Source organism: Pongo pygmaeus, chromosome 16 (genome assembly GCF_028885625.2).
Source record: "Pongo pygmaeus isolate AG05252 chromosome 16, NHGRI_mPonPyg2-v2.0_pri, whole genome shotgun sequence".
NCBI classification, from domain to species: domain Eukaryota; kingdom Metazoa; phylum Chordata; class Mammalia; order Primates; family Hominidae; genus Pongo; species Pongo pygmaeus.
This window is the reverse complement of record NC_072389.2, coordinates 19,524,851-19,548,818: the sequence shown is the minus strand read 5'-3', so window position 1 is coordinate 19,548,818 and position 23,968 is coordinate 19,524,851.

The window sequence follows — 23,968 nt, the reverse complement described above, 5'->3', positions numbered from 1 at the left end:
GAAAAGCCATACAGACCGTGAAAGTATTCAGGAATCAGCATCCATTCACAGGCAACACAATTGTCTATCTTGTAAACTTTAAAATATCTGCAGAAAGCTTCAAATAATGAGTTTGGCGAAATTGTTTCACACAAGGCCAGTGTACGAAAGTCAGTGGTATTCCTATAACAGCCTTTGAACCTCTGAAGTCCTTGTTGCTTAAGTGACTGTCTTTTTCATCTGGGAGAAGAAACCACTCTGTGCCTTGGCCTGGCCAGGTAGCCAGCATACAGTAGATGCTTCATAATTGTTTGTTTGGTGAATGACTTAATTAAAATACGTGCAAGGCAAGCGAATCTAAAAGGATTCTAGATCATTTGTCTGCCTACTTTTTAGAATGGGCAATACGTGCCAAGTACAAGGCCAATACAATTACAATCTTCATTTTGTTTTGTTTTGTTTGTGGAGAAAACTCTTTCCTGTAAAAAGTGAGATTTCACTTCCTACATGTGCCATCAGTAATGAACCCAATGGAAGCGAGGGGTCTGGGATCTCCCACTTAATCCAGGTTCAGGGAGCAGGAGCCTTTCTGAAACCAGGGAGGTGTCATTGCCTAACAGAACGCTGCTCCCTGATGAGGGTCTACGAAGAGGGGCAGCTCGATTTTTAAGCCATGCTCCAGGATGTTCACAGGCCAGGATGAGGCCCACAGCACTGTGGCTTTGAAATCAGGCCTGGGTTTGCTCACAGGTCAGCCTTTTGCTGGGTGAGTGGCATCAGGTTACCACTCAGCCTTTAGAGCCTCCTTTTAATCCTCCATCAAATAGGCTTAATTGTAACACATGCTTCAGAGAATTGCTGTGTGACTGGTTACCTGGAAGAAGCAAACACTCAGAACAGCACCTATTAATATTATTAGCAGAACCTTCTGATGTTAGGTAGTCAAGGTCCTGCTCAGCATCTGTGGACTCTGCTGGACTCTGGGGCAAGAAGGAAGCTCACACAGTGAGGATTAGAGGACTTAGATAAAAGCAAACTGTACCTTAAAAAAAAGTCATTATTTCCCCCAAGAAGATCTGCAAGCTTTCTCCCTGTGCATAGAGGGAAAGCCACATTTCATGCTGCTAAAGATAAAGACAGCAAGGGGAAGGGAACTGAAAATGCAGTCAGCTGCAGCCACCACAGGGCTGCTGCTCACAGTGCCCTCTTTCCTTAGGACCCCAGAAGGCCAGAGCGCTTTCTAGGTCTGTATCAGAAACTGGAGCCTGAAGAGCACCCCTGCCCGGGATCCAGACAAAAAGCCTGCTGAGTACCCCAGGCTCCCTCAGAGGCCCCACTGCCTCTACCTTGTACGCAGCCAGAGCCCTTCTACTCTCGCCCACTCCCTGTCACACTTGCCACCAGGTGCTCAGCCCTCAGTGGCCGGCGGCATGGGGAGCTGAACCAGTTGGATCACTGCCTCCCTTTGTATTGTTGCTGATTGAGTTTTAATTGGTCATTCTTATCTGTAATGGAAGCTAATTGCACAGATTCCCAAGAATTGTTTGTTGAGTAGAAAAAAAGAGGCACATCAGGCTTTTTCTGGAGGAGTTAAAGAGTTGGCACCATGCAGCAGATAGCAGATGGCAGATGGCACCACACTGGTCGGCCTGACAGAGGAAGGGCCTTTTGCAGAGGTGCTGCCACTGTTAGCAACAACACTGTTCCCCCCCTCCACCTCTGCTCTGGACACTTTCAGAGTGAGCTCCCTGGCTGAGGCCCACCTCTGGATCTCTGTCTGAGTACCCAATGTGAGGACAGGTGTCAGGAGGGAGTGCTAAGATGGCCCAGATCCAGACAGCTGATGGGAGGTCAGCATGGGCGGCACTCTCATGCTTCTGTGAGCCAGAGCAGAGAAAAAGCTCTGCTGGGATCTAGGGGTCCAGGGCCTCCTCCTAGAGCTCCTCCCTAGGACACAGAACCTCACCCCAGCTGGCTTTGGACACTTCACCTTACCTTCCCACACCTGTGTCTCCAGCTGTATAGTAAGGAAAGTGAACCAGACACAAGCACCGAGGATTCCCAGAGTGGCTGTGCTGCCGGTGGGTTGAGGCTGATGGAAGTGATGGACAGGGTCCTGGCCCAGTGCATCTGGGTGCCCTCTGTGTGCAGGGATCCAGGCCTCTGCCTGCATTCTCACCACCCTCTTGCCAACTCTATGTGTATGTATCATATTTCACAGTTATGAGGACACGGGGACTCAGAGAGGGTAAAACACTTTGCCAAAGTCATGTGCTCAACAAGTATCAGGTCCAAGTATGAACCCAACCTACGGCCTTATCACTGCTGGGGTAGTGCCCTGAGAAAGGGGTGGGAGGGGTACACACCCATTGTCCCCCTCTTCTGGGTTTCTCTAACCTGCCTTCTGTTCCCTTGTCTGCAGGATTCCACTCTCTCCCCCAATCCAGGTGAGGCACCTCCTGCACAGCTTTCCTTTCTTCCGTCTTCTCAGAGATGGCTCCCTCTCCGTTCCTTCTGCTTGGCACCTTCTCTCGGGGCCCTGAGTCTCTTGCAGCCTTGAGTGATTTTCAATGCCCTAACAGTGTTAACTTTTCTCCATGAATTCTCTGTCTCCCCTCAATGGAAGGGAGCAATTATAGGTTTTATGTGAAACAGTTACTTGTAGTTTGCTTTATGAAACAAAATGATTGATTGATTACTTGGTTTATCCTCACAGTTCTCTAGGTAGGCATTGTGTCCAAGTTCTGCACATGATAAATCTGAGACTGAGAGAAGCTGCTAACTTACTGTCAACCCAGATCATGCTGCCAGTGGGTGGCAGAGCTAGAGTTTAAGCCAGGTCTGCTTGTCTCCTAAGCCTGCAGCATCCCCGTTGGAACCTGGAGCCTCCTGGGGACTCCCATAAGGGCTTACTGAATAGTTCTGAAGGTAGAGCTCAGTCAGCCCTTCTTTGGGTCTTCAGCTCCAAAGGAGGCAGCAAGTTGCCTTTGTGCTCAGCACAATTTTTTGGGTGAAGGTGGAATAGAAGCACAAGGGAGGAGCCCCAGATTAGGCCTCCTGAACTGCAAGGGGGGTGCAGACAAAAGTCCTGATGCACAGTGCCCCTCTGCCCAGGGCAGCTCTCCTGCCAGGGTCTCGGTAGCCTTGGCTGGTCCCTAGACCTCTCTGGGCCTCAGCTCCCCATAGTGTAAAATAAGAGTTGATGAGATGAGTTGCCAGTGCTGCTTCTCTGTGATGCTGAATTACAGGGCGCTCTGAGTTCCTGGAGATTCCAGGAGGTTAGGGTGACAGTCAGCAAAGCCATTGTGGCTTCCTCACAGCTCAGGTTCTGGGGGCCGGGGCCTCTCAGCCAGCTGTGGGCCCTGTAGATGCTCTTTGTGCTTCTCTGTCCCTGTGTCTGATGCTGGCTCTGTCCCAGAACAGTCATCCTCACTGTGATGTAAAGACAGGAAACTGGGTACTAAGGGTGGGGGTTTGGCTGTAACAAATATATTAAAAATCCTAAGACTATGGAAGCATTTTGGAGCTAAGTAATGCTTAGAGGCTAGAAGGGTTTTGAGGTGTATGTATGCTAAAAAAAAAAAAATGGTGCTGGGAAAACTGGCTAGCCATATGTAGAAAGCTGAAACTGGATCCCTTCCTTACACCTTATACAAAAATTAATTCAAGATGGATTAAAGACTTACATGTTAGACTTAAAACCATAAAAACCTTAGAAGGAAACCTAGGCAATACCATTCAGGACATAGGCATGGGCAAGGACTTCATGTCTAAAACACCAAAAGCAATGGCAACAAAAGCCAGAATTGACAAATGGGATCTCATTAAACTAAAGAGCTTCTGCACAGCAAAAGAAACTACCATCAGAGTGAACAGGCAACCTACAGAATGGGAGAAAATTTTTGCAATCTGCTCATCTGACAAAGGGCTAATATCCAGAATCTACAATGAACTCAAACAAATTTACAAGAAAAAAACAAACAACCCCATCAAAAAGTGGGCAAAGGATATGAACAGACCCTTCTCAAAAGAAGACATTTATGCAGCCAAAAAACACATGAAAAAATGCTGATCATCACTGGGCATCAGAGAAATGCAAAATCAAAACCACAATGAGATACCATCTCACACCAGTTAGAATGGCAATCATTAAAAAGTCAGGAAACAACAGGTGCTGGAGAGGATGTGGAGAAATAGGAACACTTTGACACTGTTGGTGGGACTGTAAACTAGTTCAACCATTGTGGAAGTCAGTGTGGCGATTCCTCAGGGATCTAGAACTAGAAATACCATTTGACCCAGCCATCCTGTTACTGGGTATATACACAAAGGACTATAAATCATGCTGCTATAAAGACACATGCACACGTATGTTTATTGTGGCACTATTCACAATAGCAAAGACTTGGAACCAACACAAATGTCCAACAATGATAGACTGGATTAAGAAAATGTGGCACATATACATCATGGAATACTATGCAGCCATAAAAAATGGTGAGTTCATGTCCTTTGTAGGGACATGGATGAAGCTGGAAACCATCATTCTCAGTAAACTATCGCAAGAACAAAAAACCAAACACTACATATTCTCACTCATAGGTGGGAATTGAACAATGAGAACACATGGACACAGGAAGGGGAACATCACACTCCAGGGCCTGTTGTGGGGTCGGGGGATGGGGGAGGGATAGTATTAGGAGATATACCTAATGTTAAATGACGAGTTAATGGGTGCAGCACACCAGCATGGCACATGAATACATATGTAACTAACCTTCACGTTGTGCACATGTACCCTAAAACTTAAAGTATAATAATAATAATAATAATAATAATAAAAAGCCTAAATTGTTGTGAACACACTCTTAAAGGTAATTCTGGTGGAGGTTCAGTTAGAAAAAAAGGAAAACTGTAGAGAAATCTTCTGTCTTCTTACTGAGTACCAAAGTAATCATGCACAGCATGCTGGTAGAGACATGGACAACAGCAGCCAGTCTGATGAGATCTCTGATGGAAATGAACATGGAATGGGACAGTGAAGAAAGACGATCCTTATTACAAGTGGTGAAGAGTTTGTCTTACTTGTGTCTGTGCTCTAGAGTTTTGTGGAAGGTGGAACTTTTGAGCAATGAAATGAGATGTTTAGCTGAAGACACTTTTTTGTTTTTTTGAGACGGAGTCTCACTCTGTCGCCCAGGCTGGAGTGCAGTGGCGTGATCTCGGCTCACTGCAAGCTCTGCCTCCCAGGTTCATGCCATTCTCCTGCCTCAGACTCCCGAGTAGCTGGGACTACAGGCCCCTGCCACCACGCCCGGCTAATTTTTTTGTATTTTTAATAGAGATGGGGTTTCACCATGTTAGCCAGGATGGTCTCGATCTCCTGACCATGCTATCTGCCCGCCTCGGCCTCCCAAAGTGCTGGGATTACAGGCATGAGCCAATACGCCCAGCCCTAGCTGAGGACACTTCTAAGCAAAGTGTTGAAGGAATAGCTTGGCTCCTTCTGACTTCTTATAATAAAATGCAAGAGGAGACAAATGCATTGAAGAAGAAATCATTAAGCTAAAAAAAACTATTAAAGATTTGGAAAATTCTCAGCCTACTTATCAGGGAATAAATGAGAAAACATGTTTGGAACAGAACACTAAAGGTGTTCTTATCAAACACTTGGTTCTTATCAAACCAAGTGACTGTCTGATAAGAAGGCAAGTATAAATGAGAAACACAAGCTTAATCAACCATCTCAGAAAAAAGGCGAGGCACACAGATGGGATTACACCAACAGAAACATTGCCAACTGTGGCTAATAAAATCATAGAAAACTGGACAAAATGAAGGAAGACGCTCAGACTTCTTGTGCCCTACAGGACCAGACCACACATGTATTCAGTGGCAAAAATGCACCATTTTTTAAAACAAGGGAGAAAGGACTCCAAAGGCTCTTATCATCTCTTTCTTTTTTGGCAGTTCCTTCCACCATTACCAGAAGCCCCTTCTTTTTCTCTTTTCTTTTCCATCTACAAAAACATTCCTGATATCCCCATCCTCTTCTTTAATAAAGGATTTATTCACATATGGGCAGAGAGTGGTGTTTTCCCAGATTTTAATGAAATTTACACCTGTTCATTTCCAGACACATTTTGTAGACTGATAGTGTCACTAATTTAGTGTGGATAACAGAAAACTATGCATGTAATAATGACACAAGGCAAAAGCTTTGAAATCAAAAGGAACAAACATATCTTCTTTCACTAGCCAGGCAGCTGGTGACATCTTCCAAAGTCATTAATGGATTAATACCTCTCCCTACAGGCCTGTGGTTGGTGATCTGGCCACATGCGTCCCATCCTCAGGGGTTTCAGCAAGAGAACTTGGCTGGAGATGTACCCAGTATCCAGGCCAAGGGCTCTCCTGAGAGGTGTGATGGATGAGAGGTGGGCACATAATAACAATTTAATGGAGCTTACTATACTATTTTCTCTTTTATCTAGGACAGATAATTAAATCTGATTCTCCAGGGGTGGAGCTGTACTATCCACATATTTTAGAGTTCCCAGATGAGTCTCACATGCAGTTTAGACTGAGTATCACCTTAATAGAGAAACAAATGTAAGACATTATTTTGGAATCATTGGGGCTGATTCTCCAGCCCAGAATCACTTAGGATATGTGGGCAAGTGGCTCTATTTTCTATGAAAATGGATGCATAATCTAGCATGTTACGATTTGAAGGTTTAAAAGAAAAGTTGACAATCTTTTAGGTGTCTTCCTGGAGCAGCAGACATCAAATCAGTTCTTGAATTTTAGGAGCCAGAGGTGCCTCTGTGGTGGCCCTGTGAGTACTAAGCACAGAAGCCTGCCCGCTGAGAGCAGGGCATGAGATGCCAAAGGCTAGGTGTGGCACTGAAGGAGGGAACCTTCTGTCCTGAAAGAACAGCCTCCTCCCTGGCTGGAGTTTTCCTAGGTTTGAGGACGAGCCTTGGCCCTCTCTGAAACTGAGAAACAAGGTCAGTCTGGCCACTGGGAAGGGCAGGGTGAGGTCAGATGCTCCTAGAAGCTTCCCCTGCACTCCCAGTGCAGGCCCTGGGTCCACAGAATGGTGCTCATCTGGAAGGGGCCCCTGAGGAGCCTCTTTCCTGGAAGGCTCAACTCTAGGGCAGCCGGGGATACTGCCAGTGTCTGAGTCTGAGGCAGGGGCTTACTAGATGGCCACTTGTCTCCTGTCTTGCTGCAAGGCCTGCGCTAGCTCATGTCTTACCATTTCCCAGCCACACTTAAAGAGCAGGACAGTTTCTGGGGCTACCTAGCTATGACTTCCCTCCTGCTCTCCCTCACCCCACATGGGCCATGCTCCATGGATTAGTCCATTTTCACATTGCTATAAAGAATTGCCTGAGACTGGGTAATTTATAAAGAAAAGAGATTTAATTAACTCACAGTTCTGCATGACTGGGGAGGCCTCAGGAAACTTACAATCGTGGTAGAAAACTAAGGGAAAGAAGGCACGTCTTACACCATGGCAGGGGAGAGAGAAAGAGAGAGCCCAGGGAAGTGCCACACACTTTTAAACAACCAGATCTCAGGACCCTTCTCAGACCCATGGAGATTACAATTTGAGATGAGATTTGGGTGAGGACATTCAGCGAAACCATATCACTCCAGAGGTCACTCAGTTACTGAGGTCAGGAACCAGCTAATTCCAGGCTGGCCTGTTGGTGAGCAGACTAGGCCACCTGAGCTGTTGAGTCAGGAGCTGGCAGAAACATCAGGATGTCTGAAATTTTATTGTCTATTCACATCATTAGTTATTGATTGCAATGTAACAATATTTGGCAGCTAAAAACAACCACATTTCTTACCCCACAGTTTCTGCAGGCCTGGATCCAGGCTCTGGCTCAGGGTTTCCCGACACCGTGGTCAAGCTGGTGTCCGGGGTTGCAGTTGCCTGAGGAGCTGAGGACCCACTTCCAGCTCTCCCACGTGGATGCAGGTGGGGCGCTTTGTGCCTTAGTCCTCAACATGGACCCTTTCTTCAGCTCCCAGTGTCAGAGGATTATCTCCTGTGTGTGGAAAGGAGGAAGCTTTTCATAGTGTGACTTCATATGCATAAATTATTTAACCTGACCGCCCCCTGGGTGGGAATTCTGAGACCATTTGACACATTCAGGAAGCCAATGCCCTGAGAGGTGCCTGACAAGTGTCAGAGGGTCTGAGGACAGGGACACTTGCTCCAGACTCCACATCCCGGCCCCTCCACCCCTTCCCAGTGCCCGGGCTGTTACTCTTCACTCTGAACCTAACAGCCAGGGAGCTGGCCTGGCCCCATTCACTGCCCCGCCATCAGCACATCACTCTCACCCAGGCCCTGCTCAGGGCTCTCTCAACCCTACTGCCTGGCTGTCACTTTGCATGAGACTTTGCTCTGAAACCCACCTGCTGCTCCACACCACACCCTGGCCCAGTCCTGCATGCTCGTGTTCCCTCAGTGATGCGATGGGCATCTTTCAGATCAGTCTGGCCAACCAGGGATGCAGGCAGATTTCTTCTCAGAAGAAAGGAGATTTCCAGAAGCCCCAAGCTCTACCCTCATTCCCACTGTCTAATAGCATCACCTCACATAAAACGCACTATTTCTTTTTTTTTTTTTTTCTGGAGAGGACTATGAAGAAACAGACAGGAAAATATTTTAAAAAATAAAAACAACCCATAAAAGTAAATTTCTAAGTTTCTTTCTTTTCCTGTGGGGGAATATGACAGTAAAAGTAAATGAATAAAAAGACTAACTTCCCAGCTAATCATAGTTTAGCTACCTTGAAGTTAAACAAATCCTTAAGATGGCAACTCATCCAGTTTGCAGAAGCCAAACATGACAAGAACATTACAATAAATATATTAAGCATAATTACTGTGTCAAAAGCAGTTGAGGGAGGTTGTCAGGGTTGGTTTATTGGTTGGTTTACACAGAGGTTCAATGACTCAATTGCACATTGCTGTTTTGTATCCTCGCCTTCTTCTGCCTTTCTGTTTGAAAAGCATCTTTTGAGGTTTTCCTGTCTCTGCAGCAACTCTGTGACAATGTGAAGGCCTGTCCTGAAGAAGCCCTAGGAACATGCCCTCGGTCCTCTTGTCACAGCATGAACCCCGTAATCAGGGTTCGGCATGAGAGGACACGAGGGTTCTTGCCTTCACACAGGAAGAAATTCAAGGGTGAGCTGACAAAGTGAAGTGAAAGAAGGTTTATTAAGAAAGTAAAGAAATAAAAGAGTGGCTATTGCATAGTTAGAGCAGCCCCAAGGGCTGCTGGTTGGCTAATTTCATGATTATTTCTTGATCATGTATTAAGGAAGGGGTGGGTTATTCATGAATTTTCTGGGAAAAGAGTGGGCAATTCCTGGGACTGAGCCCTGCAGCTCCTGGCATCCCAGTGCAAAGAGTCCACAGAAGCCCCTGCAGAAGGAAGTGCCTGGAGAGCCCCTTGGGTTCTTCCCTCTTTCGACCATCTGGGGTGGCTTCCAGTCATTGCCATGGCATTTGTAAACTGTCCAGTTTTGTAAACTGTAAACTGTTTTGGCTAGTTTCTTTACTGTCTCCTGCCTTATCAACGGGGACTTTGTGACCTGTATCTTGTGAAAGCAGGCCTGCTGAACTCCTGCTTCGCTGTGACTTCTAAGAAAGACATCAGGGTGTGGCCCAAAACCCCAGGCCAGGGTTTTCATGAAGCTAGAGGTAGATGACCCCAAGTAGGTCTGAGGAGTCCTGCTCCACTCCCCACCTCCCCACAATCTGCAAGCCACATGTTAGTGCCTAGTATCCTGGGCTGTTTGGAAAAATAATAAGTAAATAGAAGTAAAAGCAAAAACAAAAACAGCAAATGAAAGTGAGAACCCCAAGCTGAATCGTTCCCAGCTTCTCCCAACAGAGGGGCTCTGCTTCTGTCTCTCCCTGCTCTGATTGTTCCAACTGACATGGGGATGCTCGCTTGAGGAGATGAAATGCAGACAGAATGGGGGAGGCCCCAAGGGGCTCTCCAGACCCTTCCTTCTGCAGGGGCCTCTGTGGACTCTTTGCACTGGGATGCCAGGAGCTGCAGGGCTCTCTGTCTCCAGGACCTTGATGCAGCAAGAGCTGCTGACACCTTCATTCCGCCTCAGCCCTGGGCTGACGTTTCTTACCAGGTGACTTTCTGAAGCCCTTTTCTCACCTGTCATAAGGAACACAGCATCCTCCTTGGCTTGCCTTTGCCCCACTCAGCCTATCCAGGACCACTTTGGTGGCCAGGGAGCCCAGCCCTGGTGGATAAGCAGAGGGGCACTCAGGGAAGGTAGGAAGGTGGTGGCCCTGGGAATGCCAGTGCTGCACAGAAACCATGTTCTTGGTTTGCTGAGGACAGGGCAGGTCAAGGAGGGAGATATAGACCAGGCATCAAGGTTGTTTCAGACTCTTTAAGGACCTCTATCCCACATCTTTAATGTTTTGCCCTTAGAATTCAAACTCAACCAATAGACAGACACAGAAGAATGGGGCTTTCATGCCACTCCCATGAGGATCATTTAGCTTGAAGAGACCCAGAAAGCTTTTAATGCACTTATTTAATTTGCACTGGATTTTTCCCCCAACCATTTTATTCTGTGGTTACTGTAAGAAATATACTGTAAGAATATCCCCATTTCTGAGATAGAAGAAAAGTTAGATAATCAAATGGAATAAAAATTTTCCAGTAAGCCCACTTTTAGCATGTTGAAATATGGCATTATAGAGCATTTATTTCATATAAATTATCAGCTTTTAAAGTATACACTAAATTATAGATACAGTAATGTGGAATTTTTTTTCTTTGCCTCTTAGTGGGTAGAGATAAAAAAATGAAAGACTAAAATGGTCAGATAGAGATGGGGCCTTTGCCCTTGTTAATAGAAAAAAGCAAACTCTGTAAGATATTGTAAACAGGCTTATTTTGATCTAATGTGAGTGACCATGGCCCAGGGTATAGTCTCAAGAGGTTCTGAGAAAGCGTGCTCATGGAGCACACTTATTGTTATGTAGATGAAACCTCTTAGGTGACAGCCCTCGGAGAAAATAGATGGTGAATGTCTCTTTCAGACTTTAGAGGTGTGAGGGTCTCAGCTAATCTCTCTGAGATCTGGGAAATACCTAGAAAGGGAGGCCTGGCTGCATGAATGGAGATTGTCTACAGATGCAAATTTCTTCCACAAAAAACAGCTTTGCAGGGCCATTTCAAAATATATAAGAGAAATCTATTTTAGGGTAAAGTATTTTTATTTCCTCTAGGGTCTGCTATCTGTCACATGATGTCATACCAAAATCACGTTGGAAGTTGGTATCTCATTGCCACAAAGCTTCTGTTTAGTCAGTCTCAGGATCTCTCTTTTAATGTTAATACTGGTCAGTTGTGCCTATACTCCAAAAGGGCACAACAATGCATGTCCAACCCCCCTTCCCATTATGGCTGGGAATTCAGTTTTTCAGGTTTTCCTTGGCCTAAAGGGAGTCCATTCAGTCAACTGGGGCCTTAAGATTTTATTTTTCTTTTACACTCCATATAAGGGCCCTCCGTTTGCACAATGAGGCCAAGGGGATTGTGCCTTGATGGGGAGGCATGGTGAACTTGGGCCATGGGGAAGAACCTGCAAGAATAGCTGGGTGAGCACCGGCCTCAGGCCCTTTCCATGCAGCCACAGGAGTGGCCAAAGAACTGGAGGAAGAAGGTCTTTGGTGAACAACGTTGTTGCAGGAGCCTGGGCAGGACTGAAGCAGCCAGGCGGGGGCTTCAGAGACATGACTGCATACAACACTGGAACAGCTCTGGCAATGAGTGAGAGGCTGAAGCAATTATTGGAGGCAAATAGCGGAGCCCCTGAGCCTCACCCCTTATCTTTTATCAGACTGCCTAGCCCACTGTTTCCATGGGGCAAAGGAAGTGATCAGGCTCATTTACCAGTGAAGACACAGAGGAGGCACAAGACTCTGGCACAACTTCTTGAGGTGTCAAGGGGAGACCAGCCAGGAAGCTGGATTTCTAGGAATCACCTTATCCAGGAGAGTGCAGGGCCTGGATTCCTGCAGCCCCTCCTGCTAGCTGGGCAAAGTTCCTTCCCTTTTCACAGGAGCCTATTCAAAACCATCAACCCCACCTCACAACAAAGGTGAGGGCAGCTGGGCTCCTCTGGAATACAACTCCACCTCTCTCTTCTGAGCACTACCCTGAGCCTGCACTGAGCTGCTATGCACTGACAGCTTGAATGATAAATAAACCACTGTCAACTTTGCAGAGCTCTCCATGTGGTGACAGACAACATGTTGACCAACAGCAATAATATGGTGGAGTCAGAGCTTATGGGGGGCTCATGAGCTCTGCCAGGGGCTTCTGCTGAACATCACCATATTCTGCACTGTCTTCACTGTCAGGAGGCAAGGCATCCAAAGCACAAGTGGCAAATCCAGGAGGGAAGCCACGGGCATTCATGGGTCCCCACATGGCTCAAGCCCAAGTATTAGAGGTGGGGCATCTGCAGCTGGAGCCCTAAACTAACTCATCCTGTGCGCAATGTGAGAGTCACCCAAAATGAATATGTTACCATTCTAGTAGCCTGGTCTTAATTGATTCTTTGAGAGAAACTCTAATCCACCCCATGAGAAATCTATTCACCAGTCTACCCTCTTAGACCTGGGTACCTGGGATAACCCCACTGAACAAGTCCTATAGCTCCTCCTCGAGGCATCTGGTCAACCCCATGAGGGTTGGAGCTTGCCTTCACATGGAAGAAGTGGGTCCTGGTATGAGTTCACGGCATCCTGTTCAGAAGACACTGTCAGTCCTGGTGGGTCCTAACTACAGAAAGAGGATTTAAAAAATTTTGCTCAAGGCAATTCCAGGTCAGGGCCCCTGAGACATGGAGTTCTGGGCCAGGGCCCCACTTGCTTAGGTCTAAGGAGGTGCCCTCCCTGTGAAGTTATCAAGGCAGACATTCTGATCCTGTTTGATCCATGAGAACAGCAGGTGCAGAAGGCTTAAGAGTCCTGACTAAGTCGCCCAGCAGACCCACCCCATTGTGGATCTGTGACTGGAGTCTGGGTCCTCAGCCTCCTGCCCCTCTCTGCAGTGGTGAAGGTCTGAGCCACTGCCCTTTAGCAAGCATGGACTCCTGCCCAGTTTCATTGTGCAGCAATGGGTGTGTGTGCAGGTAGGAGTGACTTCTTTCCAGAAGGAGCTTGCTATAGTAAATAGACCAGGCTGATCATCAGAGAAGTGGGTTCTAACATCATACCTGACATTTATGTTCACAGCTTTCGAATATCTACCTTGAGTCAGTTGTGATGTTCATATGCTTCTTATTAATTCCTTGCAGCAACACAATTAATTAGATACTATTATGACCATTCTACAGATGAGGAGAGTGAGCTTCAGAGAGAAGGGATTTGTTCAAGGTCATGGACCAGCACGTGATAAAGCTAGGAAAAGTCACTCTGTCGCATGGGCCTCTGCTTTCTCACCTGCGTGGTGAGTGGGGGCCTTGGGGGCCCTTCATCCTTGAAGGCACATCCAGCTCCAACATCCTGGACTTCTGGAACTGTTCCACCTCTGCCTTTCATTCCCTGGAGGAAGTAAGGAAAGTGACAACAAGGGCTGGCAAATTTCTGCTTCAGGTAAAGGGACACCAGTGGGGAAAGCAGGAGTAAGGCCTGGGCTGTGGGGAAAACTCGAGTGATTTCTGGACTTGGGCATGGCTTGTTATAGCCTCTGGACTTGTTTTTCCCTATGTAACTCAGAAACCAAATGATAATATTGAATTTCTTGTTACCCTTTCATTCTCTGAACCCAAAGCCAAATAGATCCAGATATCTGGATAATATCTGGATAAATGCATTATCCAGATGAGGGCCACATCTATAAAAGTGTTTTGTGGACTCAAAAGTACTAAAAACTATTCTTTCAGGAGTCAGTCAGCATCTATTTATTAAGCTTTGGCTGTTTGCCAAATGCTGTGCTAGGAGCTAGGGATACAACTTATTTGAACAACATTTCTCTCTCTCTCTCTCTCTCTCTCTCTCTCTCTCTCCTCTCTCTCTTTTTTTTTTCTCTCTCTCTTTCTGTCTCTCTCTCTCTCTCTCTCTCATCCAGGCAGAGCCTGGGCACAGCCTGGGAGAGAAGAAATTCACTATAGCAATGAGAAGCAAGGGAGAACATTGATCAAAAAGACTCATAAGTATGATGGGGCCCAAAACCTCCAAAGTTCTCGGAGGAACCAACTCAGCCACCCCAGAAGCCTGCTTGGTGCATGGGTTGGGATCTCCTTGTAGATTTCCCTCCCTTCCTCCCTTCCTCCCTTCCTTCCTTCCTTTCCTCTCTCTCTCTCTCTCCCTCTCCAGGATCCTGTGAGATTCAAATGGCATGTTAGGTTTGAAAAACATTTGGAACAATAAAATCAGAAGCTCTAAGAGCAGGATCTGAACTCTTTTTTCTTAGACAAGTTCACAGATTATTTTTATATACAATTTAAACCTAATTGCTTAATTTCTGCTTTTTTCCCCCTCACAATGCACTTTTTACCTTTTTGTAAAACTGAAAAAAAATACCACCCCAAAATTCTGTATTTAAAAAAAAGAAATGACCGTGTGCAATTTGCCTTTGTCCAAACATTTCACCCACATGTGTGCAGCCATCCATCATCCTTTTCCATGCGGTTGTTGTCCTGGGCGCCCCTCCCTCATGAGCCTCTGCTTGGGATCATATCTTTCTAGCCTACTGTGATTCTGAAATTTGACATAAATGACAAGCGACTTTTTCTTCAGGTGTGTCAAATAAAAGTATAATTTTTATCTGTGGAGAAAAACAAGGTAGTAAACCACAAATTGTAGACTGGCAAACATGAGTGGTTGCCCCCTGCATCTCGATACAGCTAGCACAGCCAGGTGCCAGTGAGCAGTGGGGAAGCAGCCACACCAATGGGCTCCACAGCACTGCTGACTGCGGCTGGCATTCTCCTGACACACCCAACAAGTCCCATGGAGGAGAAGCATCGTCCCTGAGGGGATTGAAGCCCATTCAGCTCTTCTCTCACTCATGTGTTTATTATGCATTCATAAAAAATGCATTAATGGGAGGCCGAGGCAGGCAGATCACGAGGTCAGGAGATCGAGACCATCCTGGCTAACACGGTGAAACCCCGTCTCTACTAAAAATACAAAAAATTAGCCGGGCGTGGTGGGGGGCGCCTGTAGTCCCAGCTACTCAGGAGGCTGAGGCAGGAGAATGGTGTGAACCCAGGAGTTGGAGCTTGCAGTGAGCCGAGATAGCGCCATTGCACTCCAGCCTAGGCAACAGATCGAGACTCTGCCTCAAAAAATAAATGCATTCAGTTTAGACTGAAAGGCAAACCTCAGTGTGTGAGGTGTTAGGGAATGGTGGAGGGGAGATCTTAGGCCCCAGCTAGAGGAACTAAAATGAAAACACAGTCCCTGTCCTGGAGGAATTCTCACTGTAGTAACACTAGAAAACTAAATGCACTGGGATAAATTCTACCCAAAAGAGAAACTCACTCTGTCTGGGACAGTCTCAGTCAAGCGCAAAAATGAACTCAAAGAAGAAGTGGGTGTTTCCCCAGTGAAAAAGGGAAGAATGTGGGGGAACCCTTAGTCTTTTATATTATTCAGCAACTTTAACTATAAATACGTTTAGTAAACACATTTATATGTACACAGGTGTGAATGTGTGTGAGGTTGTCTGTGACTGTGTGTGTGCAGCTGAATGCTGATGTGCCTGGGTGTCACCTGCACATGTGTGTCTAAGTACATGCTCACACATTTGCCCATTTTGTCATGTGTGTCTGTTTACACCTAAGAGCAGCTGACAATGAGCATTGGCTGTGTCCGGCATGGTTCTGACTGTGCTAGAGGCTATCTCATTTAATCTCCCAAGAACTGCACGAGGCAGGACTATTTGAAAGACCATGAAACTGATATGGAGAATTCAACTACCTTGCTGGAGGTCACACAGCTTATACATGGAGCTGAATTTTAACACAGGCAGTCTGGCTTCAGGGTCCTGCCTCCTGGTGACCGTGCTATGTGTCTATGTGTATTCTACACCCTGTACATGGATAGATAGATAGATACATACTTATGTTTATATTCAAGTATGAGTCTTTTCACAAAGCTAAAGACAAAAAGGTAAAATATTAAGAAGCCTATATTTTTAATACTTTAAAATACAGGACATATTCTGAACTGTTTATTTCAAAATATCACAATTGAATGAGTTTTCATAAAGACAAGTTTTACTGCCATCACTGGTTACTCGGGGTGTGTGTGTGTGTGTGTGTGTGTGTGTGTGTGTGTGTGTGTGTGTGTGTGTGTGTGTGTGTTTCTGGAAAGCACTTCTGCAAATGCATTTCCAGTCTCATACGTGGAGTCCTTGGGTTCATTGCACTTATAGTTCCTACCCTCCAAGCACCTCTAACCTTTGATGGCTGTTTCCTTTCCTTTTTAAAGAACTACCTAGCCTTAGAGAAATATCCTATTTGCCTGGAGGTCTGGAGACAGCCCCTTAAACATGCCTCTTTGAATGTAGAGTTATCAATCCCCTGCTGCTGGTGGCCTTCCAGCTCTGGTTTATTGATGGGAAAGAGTTACTCCCCAGTTGCAAAATATTCTGAAACAATTTTTTGAGCACCTCTAATAATTCTGCTTCTTTTGACCACAGAAAACCCTAACTACAGAACTGAATTGTGAATTTGTTAATTGAGAACTAGATGCTGAGAGCTTTAAAATCTTTATCACTTGAAGTGATAATGCCGTTTTTTACTTCTATTTATTTCTTCTAATATTTTTTTGTTCTCTTGGTCTTCATTTTTCTTTCAGTTGGTGAACAGATTTCTTTCTTTTTTTTTTTCTTTTTTTTTTTTGAGACAGAATCTAGCTCTATTGCCCAGGCTGGAGTGTAGTGGCACAATCTCGGCTCACTGCAAGCTCCACCTCCCAGGTTCACGCCATTCTCCTGCCTCAGCCTCCCAAGTAGCTGGGACTACAGGTGCCTGTCACTACGCCCGGTTAATATTTTGTATTTTTATTGGAGACGGGGTTTCACTGTGTTAGCCAGGATGGTCTCCATCTCCTGACCTCGTGATCCGCCCGCCTTGGCCTCCCAAAGTGCTGGGATTACAGGCGTGAGCCACTGCGCCTGGCCCAGATTTCTTAATTTCAGTCACTTCAGGAAACAGTAAATGATTGCCTATCTGTTGTGAGCAGCAGGGAAAAATCTTCCACTAGGATAAGCCAGAAGGTGGTATTTAAGTTGATAGTATTTCGGAGCCCATTGAGGCCTACAGTGAAAAACAGAATATGCCAGGATAAAAACTAAAAAGAAGCTATCTGTGAAAACACAGAGACTGACTCTCACCTGTCGTCACACGTGGCTCTGCGATTAACGAAACTGTCATTAGTGATGAGTCATCCAGATAAGTGCTCACAGTTCCTGAGCAAAGAGAAAGGGGGTCTCTGGCCCACACGGAAAGCTGCTCATGGTGGGGCAAGTATGGTGCTGAGAACTTCTGGAGAGATGAGCCACGCGGGCACTGCTTGTCATTACAGCCCAGGAGGGGACAGGCCCCCAGCTGACTCCTCACCTCACACTGAGCAAGGGTGGTCCTCAACACAGAACATACAGCCTCAGAGGGGCATGCACAGGCAGCATACCCCCATCAGCGGGTCAGCAATTGGCTCCCTGGTGCCAAAGACCACAGAACCCACGCTCACTCACACGCCTCTCCAATAGCCACAGCAGGGAAGAGAGGCCAGGATGTTAGAGGAAACCGGCACTGTGAGAGATTCAGGATGAGGAGCAGGCACACTGGGGACTGATGCTCAGGGGAGAGGCAGAGCCAGCCAGGAAGTCTGCAGCCCAGTGACAGTGGAGTGTGACCCTGCACCCCATGTGAGCTCCCAGGCTGTGCCTCGCTGTGCTGCATGTGCCCTGAGGAGGGAAGGCAGGGCCGCCCTGCAGAGAGTCCTGTGGGCTGATGGATCAGCTGTGAGCTCATCAGCAGAGAAGCTGCTGTCACCAGCACAGAAGCACAGGAAGAGCTGCAAACCAGAGAACACGGTCTCTGGGAACACGGAGACGCCTGTGAACACGCCTGCGCTTGCTGCCTCTCTCTTGTTCATTCTCTCTTCAACTCATTTGCCATATTAGAGAAACAAAAGGCAGATCAACTCTGCTGAAAACCCTCAGATTGGCCCAACAGGGTCCCCTACCACCCTGGTGGAGCCTCTATCAGACAAATTGAATCACTGCCTTCATCTCCTTCATTAATAATGACAGTTCCCACAGGGAGAGACACACGGCTCTGCCCAGTGTTCAGGAGCCAGGCCCATGACAGCTTTTCCTGCGCTCTGCTCTGTAAGAGCACCATATTTCCCCATTTCTGCCCTTTTCAAGTCCCTTGTGCAAGGCTAGCTGGGGAGGAGCCCACAAGATCACAGAAACAAGAGCTGGTAAAGCAGAAAGAAGTAGAAAGTGCCCCAGCCAGAGGGCCCAACAACACCTGTCCCCAGCACGGCTCATGTGTCCAGGGCACTCTGATTGCAGCCCTGACCTAAGGCCACCACAGCTGTCAGCCATGCACCCGGACTGCGGGAGGCAGAGGTCCTCCTGGTCCTGCACTGTGTGGTTTTAAGTGAGTCTCCTGGTGTGGGCCTGTCTCCTTCCCTGGTTGCTAAAACACACTTGAACCAGCAACCAGGCAGCTAGCTCTGTTTTAAATTCCAACACGCCTGCATCCCAGCACACATAATTGCATAATTATAGCTCCTCTGAGGCTTGCTCCTCATGCAGATGAATTCACCCCCAGGGTGTGGGTAGGTTTTAACTGGGGAATAGCCTGTTGGTGCTTGACTCTCCCTCTAGAGCCTCTAAACAGTTTGCCTAGAGGTTCCAGAGCCTCCTCTGTCAGCGTCCTATCTCCTAGGAGGTAGCAGAGGCCCCCGGAACTCTAAGGCCAATAGGTGGCCGTGCATTGAGCGCAGTGGATGATGCCAGGTGGGGAGCGCTGGGCCAGCACTCAGCAGTCCACTACTACTGGGATTATTTCCACTCTCCATGGCAACCTCAGGTTTGGAGCTGGGCAGGCAGATTCTTCCTCTCTGAGGCTCAGGTTCCTGCTTTCTAAAATGTGTTAAGAAACATCTTTTGAGGCAGGCCTCAGAGCAGCCTGGTTGAGATTCTCATGGGACCCAGCCACAGCTCAACTGAGGGTGACAGGCACTGGACACCTGAGTGAGAGAGGAAGCCTTCATACGCTGCTTGTGCATTTCCAGAATGTGTCCACAGGCTTGTCAGGACACCTGGATAAAAACTGTCTTCTTGGGGGTGGAGCCAAGATGGCTGAATAGGAACAGCTCCAGTTTACAGCTCCCAGCGTGAATGATGCAGAAGATGGGTGATTTCTGCATTTCCAACTGAGGTACTGGGTTCATCTCACTGAGGAGTGTTGGACAGTGGGTGCAGGACAGTGGGTGCAGCGTGCTGAGCATGAGCCGAAGCAGGGCGAGGCATCGCCTCACCCAGGAAGCACAAGGGGTCAGGGAATTCCCTTTCCTAGTCAAAGAAAGAGGTGACAGACAGCACCTGGAAAATCGGGTCACTCCCACCCTAATACTGCACTCTTCCAACGGTCTTAGCAACGGCACACCAGAAGATTATATCCCTCACCTGGCTCAGAGGGTCCTACGCCCACGGAGCCTCGCACAGCAGTCTGAGATGAAACTGCAAGGCAGCAGGAAGCGAGGCTGGGGGAAGGGCGCCTGCCATTGCCGAGGCTTGAGTAGGTAAACAAAGTGGCCAGGAAGCTCGAACTGGGTGGAGCCCACCGCAGCTCAAGGAGGCCTGCCTGCCTCTGTAGACTCCACATCTGGGGGCAGGGCATAGCCAAACAAAAGGCAGCAGAAACCTCTGCAGACTTAAATGTCCCTGTCTGACAGCTTTGAAGAGAGTAGTGGTTCTCCCAGTACGCAGCTGGAGATCTAAGAATGGACAAACTGCCTCCTCAAGTGGGTCCCTGACCCCCAAGTAGCCTAACTGGGAGGCATCCCCCAGTAGGGGCAGACTGACACATCACACAGCTAGGTACTCCTCTGAGACAAAACTTCCAGAGGAATGATCAGGCAGCAACATTTGCTGTTCACCAATATCCCCTGTTCTGAATCCTCTGCTTTTGATACGCCGGCAAACAGGGTCTGGAGTGGACCTCCAGCAAACTCCAACAGACCTGCAGCTGAGGATCCTGACTATTAGAAGGAAAACTAACAGAAAGGACATCCACACCAAAACCCCATCTGTTCGTCACCATCATCAAAAACCAAAGGTAGATAAAACCACAAAGATGGGGAAAAAACAGAGCAGAAAAACTGGAAACTTTAAAAATCAGAGGGCCTCTCCTCCTCCAAAGGAACACAGCTCCTCACCAGCAATGAAACAAAGCTGGATGGAGAATGACTTTGACAAGTTGACAGAAGAAGGCTTCAGACGATCAAACTACTCCGAGCTAAAGGAGGAAGTTTGAACCCATGGAAAAGAAGTTACAAACCTTGAAAAAAAATTAGATGAATGGATAACTAGAATAACCAATGCAGAGAAGTCCTTAAAGGACCTGATGGAGCTGAAAACCACAGCACTAGAACTACATGACGAATGCACAAGCCTCAGTAGCCGATTCGATCAAATGGAAGAAAAGGTATCAGTGATGGAAGATGAAATGAATGAAATGAAGCAAGAAGAGAAGTTTAGAGAAAAAAGAATAAAAAGAAATGAACAAAACCTCCAAGAAATATGGGACTATGTGAAAAGACCAAATCTACGTCTGATTGGTGTACCTGAAAGTGACAGGGAGAATAGAACCAAATTGGAAAACACTCTGCAGGATATTATCCAGGAGAACTTCCCCAATCTAGCAAGGCAGGCCAACATTCAAATTCAGGAAATACAGAGAATGCCACAAAGATACTCCTCGAGAAGAGCAACTCCAAGACACGTAATTATCACATTCACCAAAGTTGAAATGAAGGAAAAAATGTTAAAGGCAGCCAGAGAGAAAGGTCGGGTTACCCACAAAGGGAAGCGCATCAGACTAACAGCTGATCTCTCGGCAGAAACTCTGCAAGCCAGAAGAGAGTGGGGGCCAATATTCAACATTCTTAAAGAAAAGAATTTTCAACCCAGAATTTCATATCCAGCCAAACTAAGATTCATAAGTGGAAGAGAAATAAAATACTTTACAGACAAGCAAATGCTGAGAGATTTTGTCACCACCAGGCCTGCCCTAAAAGAGCTCCTGACGAAAGCACTAAACATGGAAAGGAACAACCAGTACCAGTCACTGCAAAAACATGTCAAATTGTAAAGACCGTTGAGGCTAGGAAGAAACTGGATCAACTAACAAGCAAAATAACCAGCTAACATCATAATGACAGGATCAAATTCACACATAACAATATTAACCTTAAATGTAAATGGGCTAAATGCTCCAATTAAAAGACACAGACTGGCAAATTGGATAAAGAGTCAAGACCCATCAGTGTGCTGTATTCAGGAAACCCATTTCACATGCAGAGACACACATAGGCTCAAAATAAAAGGATGGAGGAAGATCTACCAAGCAAATGGAAAACAAAAAAAGGCAGGGGTTGCAATCCTAGTCTCTGATAAAACAGACTTTAAACCAGCAAAGATCAAAAGAGACAAAGAAGGCCATTACATAATGGTAAGGGATCAATTCAACAAGAAGAGCTAACTATCCTAAATATATGCACCCAATACAGGAGCACCCAGATTCATAAAGCAAGTCCTTAGAGACCTACGAAGAGACTTAGACTCCCACACAATAATAATGGGAGACTTTAACACCCCACTGTCAACATTGGACAGATCAATGAGACAGAAAGTTAACAAGGATATCCAGGAACCGAACTCAGCTCTGCAGCAAGCAGACCTAATAGACATCTACAGAACCCTCCACCCCAAATCAACAGAATATACATTCTTTTCAGCACCACACGACACCTATTCCAAAATTGACCACATAGTTGGAAGTAAAGCACTCCTCAGCAAATGTAAAAGAACAGAAATTATAACAAACTGTCTCTCAGACCACAGTGCAATCAAACTGGAACTAAGGATTAAGAAACTCACTCAAAACTGCTCAACTACATGGAAACTGAAAAACCTGCTCCTGAATGACTACTGGGTATGTAACGAAATGAAGGCAGAAATGAAGATGTTCTTTGAAACCAACGAGAACAAAGACACAACATACCAGAATCTCTGGGACACATTCAAAGCAGTGTGTAGAGGGAAATTTATAGTACTAAATACCCACAAGAGAAAGCAGGAAAGATCTAAAATTGACACCCTAACATCACAATTAAAAGAACTAGAGAAGCAAGAGCAAACATGTTCAAAAGCTAGCAGAAGACAAGAAATAACTAAGATCAGAGCAAAACTGAAGGAAATAGAGACACAAAAAACCCTTCAAAAAATCAATGAATCCAGGAGTTGGTTTTTTGAAAAGATCAACAAAATTGATAGACCGCTAGCAAGACTAATAAAGAAGAAAAGAGAGAAGAGTCAAATAGACGCAATAAAAAATGATAAAGGGGATATCACCACCGATCCCACAGAAATGCAAACTACCATCAGAGAATACTATAAACACCTCTATGCAAATAAACTAGATATCTAGAAGAAATGGATAAATTCCTGGACACATACACCCTCCCAAGACTAAACCAGGAAGAAGATGAATCTCTGAATAGACCAATAACAGGCTCTGAAATTGAGGCAATAATTAATAGCTTACCAACCAAAAAAAGTCTAGGACCAGATGGATTCACAGCCGAATTCTACCAGAGGTACAGGGAGGAGCTGGTACCATTCCTTTGGAAAGTATTCCAATCAATAGAAAAAGAGGGAATCCTCCCTAACTCATTTTATGAGGCCAGCATCATCCTGATACCAAAGCCGGGCAGAGACACAACCAAAAAAGAGAACTTTAGACTCATATCCCTGATGAACATCAATGCAAAAATCCTCAATAAAATACTGGCAATCCGAATCCAGCAGCATATCAAAAAGCTTATCCACCATGATCAAGTGGGCTTCATCCCTGGGATGCAAGGCTGGTTCAACATACACAAATCAATAAAAGTAATCCAGCATATAAACAGAACCAAAGACAAAAACCACATGATTATCTCAATAGATGCAGAAAAGGCCTTTGACAAAACTCAACAACCCTTCATGCTATATGCATTGATGGGACATAGCTCAAAATAATAAGAGCTGTCTATGACAAACTCACAGCCAATATCATACTGAATGGGCAAAAACTGGAAGCATTGCATTTGAAAACTGGCACAAGACAGGGATGCCCTCACTCACCACTCCTATTCAACATAGTGTTGGAAGTTCTGGCCAGGGCAATCAGGAAGGAGAATGAAATGACGGGTATTCAATTAGGAAAAGAGGAAGTCAAATTGTCCCTGTTTGCAGACGACATGATTGTATATCTAGAAAACCCCACTGTCTCAGCCCAAAATCTCCTTAAGCTGATAAGCAACTTCAGCGAAGTCTCAGGATACAAAATCAATGTACAAAAATCACAAGCATTCTTATACACCAACAACAGACAAACAGAGAGCCAAATCATGAGTGAACTCCCATTCACAATTGCTTCAAAGAGAATAAAATAGTTAGGAATCCAACTTACAAGGGACGTGAAGGACCTCTTCAAGGAGAACTACAAACCACTGCTCAATGAAATAAAAGAGGATACAAAGAAATGGAAGAACATTCCATGCTCATGGGTAGGAAGAATCAATATCGTGAAAATGGCCATACTGCCCAAGAAATCGACTTTTCAAAGTCTAAAATACAATACACAAATATCAACGCAAAATACATTAAAGACTTAAATGT